The following is a 9,524-nucleotide window of genomic DNA, read 5'->3' as shown; positions in this document are numbered from 1 at the left end:
AAACTACCCTTACCATCAGGGACATTCGAGGCATGACACTAGCCAGGAAGCGAACTGGCATTGAAGAGAGACACTGGCACCACCACCAGCAGCAGCAGAATTGGGAAAGGCGAATGAGTGGGCAATTGACGACCCGCTCACCTGTTTCACCCCAGGGCAAAGCATCCAAGCACTGTCAGTCCTTGGCGTTTGGGAGCAGACCTACAGAACTCAGACACAAGGCCCTAGCATAAGCTAGCTACACCGGCGGAGGTAGCAGGCGTTGCCACACCGCAGCAAGTGCAACCAGGGGGGAGAAACTACCCTTTCCATTAGGGACATCTGAGGCATGATTTCAGCCAGGAAGCGAACTGGCAAAAGATACTGGCACCACCACCAGCAGCAGCGTTGGAAACGGAAAAAGGTGAATGAGTGGGCAATTGACGACCCACTCACCTGTTTCACCCCAGGGCAAAGCATCCAAAGACTGTCAGTCCTAGGCGTTTGGGAGCGGACTTACAGAGCTCAGACACTAGGCCCTAGCGTAAATTGGCTACACCAGCGGAGGTAGCAGGCATTGCCACACCGCAGCAAGTGCAACCAGGGGGAGAAACTACCTTAAACATTAGAGAGAAAAAATTTAACTTTCCAAGCTAAGAGCTGGGTAACCCAATTTGGGCAGATTGAATTTAAGAAAGGCAATCTGCTCCATCAGATGAGGTGCCATGCGTGAGCGCTGTGGACTCAGTATGTTTCCAGTCATAGAAAACACGCGCTCACTTTGAACAGTGGTTGGCGGACATGATAGAAGCTGCTGCGCAACCCATGAGAGTGCAGGCCACACACTCTTCTTTTCATCCCAGTAGCTAAGAGGATCAACATTAGGAGCAGAAGGAACTTCACAGAGGTAAAGTTTGACCATTTCAGCAGCACTACTCTCCTTTCTGCTGCTAGCTCTGTCAGATGGTCCAACTATACTGCCAAGTGCCTCTTCCCAAAACGCAGCTGCTCCACTCAGCTGTGTTGTGCTGCTTGTGGCACTGCTGCTGATGCTGCTGCTAGGGGTAGCAGACCACATCATCTCTTCCTCCTCCTGCACCTCACCCTCCTCGGACAGCATTCCCATTTTACGCTGCCAGTCACGCACCTTGTTGACCAATTGCTCCCGGTAGCTACTGAGAACATTGAATTTCAAAGCTAGCTTTCCCTTAATTCTTGGATCACAAAGGCACGCTAGCATCATTTCGGGACTCTCTTCCATTCGCTTGCGAAGGTGTACTTTTAGCAGATCCTTCAGCTTCCTGACTATGGCTGCTACGTCAGGATGTAGAGTGCCACCTTGAACAGCCTCACGGTTTCCAAGGAACACATCCATCTTGCTGCCTAGATGGGAGAACACTGGGATTACCTGGGCCAGACTGGCAGTGTTTGAGCTTAAATTTTCTGTGGCATCCCTGAATGGTTTAAGGACTGCCACTAGCTGGGCGATCACTGTCCAATCCTCCCTATTCAATGGAGAGGTAATCCCAATATTGTGCTCTGAGGCAAGATTATGGATTGCCCTCTGCTGCTCCAAAATCCTCTCTAGCATGTCTAACGTGGAGTTCCACCGTGTACTGACATCCTGACGTAGGCAGTGTACGGGAAGACCTGACCTCTCTTGCTCTTCCCTCAAAAGTTGGCTAGCCTTAACACTATGGTGAAAGTGCCCAGCGATCTTTCTGCAGCGGGACAGAACTACTGCTGCCACATTAGTTCCTTCTGACATTGCTGCCTTCACTACAAGATGGATGATGTGGGCTGCACAGCGCACACCAACAATATGACCATCTCGCAGCGCTTTCACCATATTGGCACCTCCGTCAGTTACCACAAAACCAACTTCAACATTGGTGCCCGCCTCTGCTCCCACCCAAAGGCTAAACATTTTCCTAATCGCATGCAGAATATTTTGGGAAGTGTGCTTTTCATCCATCACTTCTGCATGGAGAAGGAATGATCGGTAGCCTGCTGCAGCAACTTCCTTAGACACACCGGGCTGCCACCAGTGTGCTGTCAAAGAAAGAAAGGCATGCTGGGCGCTAGGTGCACTCCACAAATCTGTAGTGAAATGAACACACTGACCAGCAGCCTTGGAAAGCTCCTCTTTCACTGCTGCAACACAGGACCGATACAGCGAGGGGACAATGTTCCTGCTGAAAGTGGAACGTGACGGAACTGTGTATTGTGGAGCCACAGCCGCCATCAATTGTTTGAAAGGCTCCCCTTCAATCATGGAGAAGGATGCCCCTCCAACAGCAATGAACTGACCAATAAGTCGCGTTACTTTATTGGCCTGCTGTTTGGGCATCGTTCTCTTGGAGTGGAATGCCCCAAATTCTTCCAGGGTGGGCTGGGCATGCAGTGCTCCAACCTGCCTTGGTCTCTGGCTGCCAGCACTAGTTGCTGCTGCTGCTGCTGCTGCTATTGGCTCAGAAGAAGAAGCTGTTGGGGTTTTTCCACGGCCACCAGCTATGCTGCCTGCACTAAGTTTTACCTCTGCATCTTTCCCCAATAGCACAGCGTTGTGTTGAGTGCTGAGGTGATGCTTCATGCTAGCACTGGTAAAATGGCCAGACACTTTCCCTCTGCTTATTAGCTTCCCACAATGTTTGCACTTTCCATAGCGCCCTTCTTCAACATTTTCAAAGTGCTCCCAAATTGGGGCGCGCATAGCCTTGGAGTGTGCCTTGGGTGCTGCTCTTACTGCTCGGGGTGGATGAACAGAGGCAGAACTAGTGGTGGTGGGACTGGTGGTAACAGTACTGGCCATAGTGGGACTGCTAATTGCTTTAGATTTGCTAGGTTTTGCTGCTGCTGCTGGTGGTGGTGATGGTGATGATCGTAGCGGAGAAGGTGGAGGCTCAGGGGAAAATTGTGCACTAGTCATTTGGACACTGCTCCCTGAGGAATCTGATTCCTGACCACTCATCTCCTCTACTTCCTCTGGCTCATAGTCTAGCTCTTCATTAGCCAGATCGAATGGAATTCCTGCTAGGCTGGAGCTAAGACTGATATCGTCGTGAGACTCGTGACTAGTAGTAGTGCGAGCAGGAAGAATAGACTCTGCACTTGGCCTCTCAGTCTCAGGCTCCTCTGCTACCTCGCTAGGTGGAGTTCCACTATGTGTAGCCCTCTCTCTAACTGTCTTTACAAAAATTTTGTAAGGACTTGGTGGCTTGCTAGAGGTACTAGGAGGACATGGCGTGGCGGTACCAGTGGGAACAGTAGGCGCAGCACTAGTGGTGGTAGAGGCGGGGGTGGTGGTGGTGGTGGTTTTCCCTACAAAGGAATGAGATCGCTTTGGTTTGGGACCCCTCTGAGTCTTGCTGCTAATTTGGCTCTGCTTGGTACCTTGCATGCTGCTGGTGGATGGGGAAGATGCTGCTTGGGGCAAAAGGCACTTCTTTTTAGTCACTGGGCTGGTACTACTTGTGCTACCCTTTAACTTTGAACGTGCTTCTGGTGCTTTAGGCTTTCCGTAAAAAACCATAGAGCTTGTGGGCCTAGCCGCACTACTACTGCCTGCTTTTGGTGCCTTTCCTTTACTTGATGATCCTTCAAGCAATGCTTCCCCAAATGATAAGCGAGAGCTTGGCCTACTTGGCCGACTAGACTGACGCAAAGGCTGCATCTTAGAGCTGGTGGTGGTGCTGGTGGTGGTGCTGGTGGTGGTGGTGGTGGTGGTAGATGGAGCTTGTCCCTCCTTAGTCCCAAAAGGAGGATCCATTTCAAATTTTGTGTTGTGTGTGTAGTGTAGTGTAGTGTAGTGTAGTGTAGTGTTTAAAAAACTATAAAAAAAAAAATAAAAAAATAAAAATAAAAAAAAGGAAAAACGAATTAAAGACAAAAAAATTAGAGGAAGTTCTCTTCAGTGCTACTGCTTAAAAAGTAAAACTATGCACTACTGCACTGTGCTGTGTGCAATCTGCCAAAATCCTAAAGTTATTGAAATTATTAACTCAAGATTAACTATTTAATAACTAGCAGTATTTTATTTTTAATTTGAATTTACACGGGCCTAAGAGCTTAGCCTACCACTATGCTAGCCTAAAGCTATATTTCCTTACTATAAGTCTACCTCTAGGCAGACGCTCTCAAACCCACTAAGCTAAAGTGAGGTTAAATCAGATTCAGTATATGATTTATTAATTAATATTAAGTTATATAATATTAATAGATTAGAACTAATTTACTTATATATTATGTATTATAGATAGAAGAATATAGATTATGAATTAGAATTTAGAATTAGAATTACTTATATTATAGATTATGAATTAGAATATTATTATTTATAATATATTATAGATTAAGATTAAAGAAGATTAGAATTATTTTAGTACTACAGCTAGTAGCTTGAAGCTTTGCTTAGTACAGCTCGTCACAGTCAATTTTTCTTGAAAAGAATTAGAAATAAAATAAAATGTCACAGCAAAACAGTTATCTTCACTGCTTGCTGCACTCACTAGCCCAACAAGTTCACTTCACTGATGGACTGAGGTGAGCAAAACACTAAGGGTACTTTTAATAAAATTGAAATAAAATGTAAAATAAATGAGAAAATCTTTGCAAAACAGTTAACGTCACTGCTTGCTGATCAAAAAAAAACACAGCACTTATGCGGCTGCACTCACTAGCCCAACAAGTTCACTTCACTGATGGACTGAGGTGAGCAAAACAAATGAAATAAAATGAAAGATTAATTAAGAAAAATTGACTTGGTCTCTTACTGTTGCTAAAACAAAGCACAAACTATAGAGCTGCAGCACCAGTACTAATAAGATTAGCTGAACTATACGCTAGTAGTAATTAATTAATATTATTACTTTTATTTATAGCTAATTTAATTAACTATTAAGATAAGAAAGAATTAGAGAATTATTGATATTACTGATTTTAGATTAGACACTAGTAGATGTTCTGAATGTCTACAGTACACTCTACACTAGTATACTATTACTAACTATAACTGACAAATATATATATAATTTTATAATGAATTCAATTATTAATTATATTAATTAATATTACTGATTTTAAATTAGACACTAGTAGATGAATGTCTACAGTACACTCTACACTAGTATACTATAGTATATATATATATGACTGACAAATATATATATATATATAATATTATAATGAACTATTAAATTATAGATTCTATTAAATTGTAATTTATAAATTCTATTTAATTTATTTAAGCAGGACAGGCAATAGGCACTAGTGCCAGCCCAGGGCAAGGGCACCCCAGTGCCACTGAGGCACTGGGTGCACTGTCAACTCAACAGCACTTACACTAAAGTTGATGACAAATTAATTTTAAAAAAATTAAATTAATCAAATTATTATTATTAAATATATTAATTAAGTAGCACTGAAGTGAGGATGAAGTACACAGTGAGAAATGGCAGGCTAAGGCTTACCAGTCTCACACAGAACAGAACAATCTCTCTCTGTAACGCTCGGATGCAGCACAGCAGTGTTGCCAAAGCAGTCACAGCGAAAAATGAATGGATCTCTCAGGCAAGCTCTGGTCTTATAAAGGCGCCTTCAGAATTCAAAAAACAGCAGCACAGGCATTGGACGAGACCCTTAGCGTTACGTCACAAGAGTGAGCTGATTGGACAGACGAGGATCAGCTCACTCCTGTTTGAAATTTTGGCGGTTGCGCGGCAAAAACGAAGACGATCACGAAGAATCTTCGAATCTTCGTGATTGTGAGTCTTCGTCTTCGCCTACGGTTTGCCGGCACTGTATTCTGTTCTACGTTCCTTCGGAACGAACAAAAAAACGGCCTCTTCGTGCTCGTTTTCATGTTCGCCCGAAGACGAATGCACAAGTCTAGTATTACCTGATAGAAATGTCACACCCTACTTCCATCTTTCAAGCAAATTGCCTTAGATTGTATTTCACATGATAGAATGCAAAAAAACCAGATATATCTAAGAGAGCATAAGGGAAAGGCCTGGATCCAATGCTAGACAGCAAATTGAAACCCCCATCACATATGTAATTCCCATCACATTATCATCTCTTATCAGTGATTAGCCTTTCATTTCTCCCCTTCCCTAATACAGGCTGTAAATAAGGTTTTTCCTATGGAGGACAAACATTCATCATTGAGTTTTTCATTCCATTTTATGATGCACTAGATCAGCATTTTTCTGGTTCAGCCACCAGTCTGGTCACCAGCCCATGCAATCGCATTATGGGGCTATGTCAGGTCCTGGAATGAAAAACAAGTGCTGCACAGACCAAGTGAGATGCCACCACAAATACATGCCTGGATCACAGCAGTTCTCCATTGGGACGATAGCAGTGGTGCATTTATTTAGGTTGCATGGTCCAGGGCATCTCCCCCAGGCCCCACCCTTATTTCTGTTTCAAACCACACGTCCTCTCTTCTGGGCACCCAGACATGATGTCCCATCACTCCACTCCTGAAGGACATGTGAGGCAAGAGTACTACTTAGGCTGTGCCGGCTAGGTATGGACCTCTGTAGTACAAAAAGGGACATTTACAAAGAAGATCTTTGACCTCTCCAACCGCCCCACTGAGTAAACGGTGATCAATGCAGCCTGACGTGATGCTAGACCCCAAACTAAGGACAGATATGCCAAAGGTCATTGGGTCTACAAGTGCATGAAATAATGCTTACACTTATGCATGTACATGTGACTGTAGGAGTCAGTGTGTATATATATATATATATATATATATATATATATATGTATTTATGTGTATGGGTGTGTGTATATGTATGGAAAAGGCACCATAAAACCCCTGTGGTGGTATTGATGGACACCATAACATGGATGTGGATAAACTGGTAGCCACATAAAAAATAATAAAAATCCAAGATTGACTGATCTAGACATACGTAACAATTCTAACATTTAAGTTTATAGTATTTATTAGACTTGGGCACCAGGGGGCTCTTCGTGTTCGTCTTCGTGCTCGTCTTCGGGGGGAAAAAAACCTTCGTATTCCGCGAATATTCACCCGTTCCTGTCTTCTCTTCGGGCGAATATTCGCGGACATTCTTCGTGCTCGTTTAATCTTCGTTTCCTTCCCGGTTGCCTAGCAGGGGTTAATACGGGGTTAACAACACATCGGAGCAGCAGCAGCTGCCGTGAAGGAACGTGTGTGCAACTCTATTGGTCGTTTCGGCAGGGGGCTGGTCTGGCATCAACGAGTGAATTGCAGAACGCACTTCATTCGTTGATGGCACGCCAGCCCCCTGCCGAAACGACCAATAGAGTTGCACACACGTACTGAGGTGTACTGTACACAAAATGACCTAGAGACAAATGCTCCAAGGAACTTGGCGTCCGTTTATCATACACAGTCACACATCCATAGATGTTTAATAAAAGAATAGGGATTATTTTACATTTTTAAATTGATTTTGGACCACTTGTAATACATGCCTAACATTTGCTACCTATTCACAATGGCATACTTTGCAACAACCCAACTTTTACTGGACAGGACTGGAAAAAAAGCAGGACTGTCCACCAAAATCTTAGGTATGTTGGCAGGTATGCGGATGGAAAAATGTTGGACAAGAACTAAAAAATAGCTTAGGGTTAATGTACGGTTATGTTTAAGATTAGTAGCAGTGCACTGGTTTGGTTAAAGATGTATTATGTCTAAATAATAATTTAATTTTAATGGGTTTTAAAAAATTAAGGGGTTTATTTAAATGTATTTTAAAGTTAGATTTATTATTTAGTACTTTATTATATTTATTTAATGTTTATACTAGTGCTACCTACCGAGCTATAACTACCAACGTGTATTTGCATACCTAGATAGCTAAATTAGATGGGACAGGACTGGAAAAAAGCAGGACTGTCCCTGAAAAAGTTGGGTCTGTTGGCAGGTATGTGGATGGAAAAATGTTATAGTATGAAGTGTGAGTTATAGCGTTAATGCTAGTGAGTGTAGAAGTGAAGGCCAGGACAAATAACAAGAGGAAAGGTCCTTGTGATTTGTGCATTGTACGTGTATGTGTTATGTGTGTTATGTGTGTTGTCACTGTGTGTTATATGTGTTATGTGTTATGTCACTGTGTTATTTGTGTTATTGTGTGTGTTATGTTTGGTTGGTTGGTTGTGTATCAGAAGGAAAATAATGAAATGGAAATGGAAAAGGAAATGGAAAAGGCGAATGAGTGGGCAATTGGCGACCCACTCACCTGTTTCACCCCAGAGCAAAGCATCCAAACACTGTCAGTCCTAGACGTTTGGCAGCGGACTTCCAGAGCTCAGACACAAGGCCCTAGCGTAAGCTGGCCACTCCGGCGGAGGTAGCAGGCGTTGCCACACCGCAAACGGACGCAGCCAGGGGGGAGAAACTGCCCTTACCATTAGGGACATTTTGGGCATGACTCTAGCCAGGAAGCGAACTGGCACAGAAGAGATGCTGGCACCACCACAACCACCACCACCAGCAGCAGCATTGAAAAATGGGAAAGGCGAATGAGTGGGCAATTGGCGACCCACTCACCTGTTTCACCCCAGGGCAAAGCACCCAAACACTGTCAGTCTTAGATGTTTGGCAGCAGACTTCCAGAGCTCAGACACTAGGCCCTAGCGTAAGCTGGCCACTCCGGCGGAGGTAGCAGGCGTTGCCACACCGCAGACAGAGGCAGCCAGGGGGGAGAAACTGCCCTTACCGTTAGGGACATTTTGGGCATGACTCTAGCCAGGAAGCAAACTGGCACGGAAGAGATGCTGGCACCACCACCACAACCACCACCAGCAGCAGCAGTGAAAAATGGGAAAGGCGAATGAGTGGGCAATTGGCGACCCACTCACCTGTTTCACCCCAGAGCAAAGCATCCAAACACTGTCAGTCCTAGACGTTTGGCAGCGGACTTCCAGAGCTCAGACACAAGGCCCTAGCGTAAGCTGGCCACTCCGGCGGAGGTAGCAGGCGTTGCCACACCGCAGACAGAGGCAGCAAGGGGGGAGAAACTGCCCTTACCGTTAGGGACATTTTGGGCATGACTCTAGCCAGGAAGCGAACTGGCACAGAAGAGATGCTGGCACCACCACCACAACCACCAGCAGCAGCAGCATTGAAAAATGGGAAAGGCGAATGAGTGGGCAATTGGCGACCCACTCACCTGTTTCACCCCAGGGCAAAGCACCCAAACACTGTCAGTCTTAGACGTTTGGCAGCAGCCTTCCAGAGCTCAGACACTAGGCCCTAGCGTAAGCTGGCCACTCCGGCGGAGGTAGCAGGCGTTGCCACACCGCAGACAGAGGCAGCCAGGGGGGAGAAACTGCCCTTACCGTTAGGGACATTTTGGGCATGACTCTAGCCAGGAAGCGAACTGGCACAGAAGAGATGCTGGCACCACCACCACAACCACCACCACCAGCAGCAGCATTGAAAAATGGGAAAGGCGAATGAGTGGGCAATTGGCGACCCACTCACCTGTTTCACCCCAGGGCAAAGCACCCAAACACTGTCAGTCTTAGACGTTTGG

Source organism: Sceloporus occidentalis, unplaced genomic scaffold (genome assembly GCF_023333645.1).
Source record: "Sceloporus occidentalis isolate IW3139 unplaced genomic scaffold, rSceOcc1.0.p SCAF_56, whole genome shotgun sequence".
In the NCBI taxonomy this organism is placed as follows: domain Eukaryota; kingdom Metazoa; phylum Chordata; class Lepidosauria; order Squamata; family Phrynosomatidae; genus Sceloporus; species Sceloporus occidentalis.
This window is presented reverse-complemented; position numbering follows the sequence as displayed.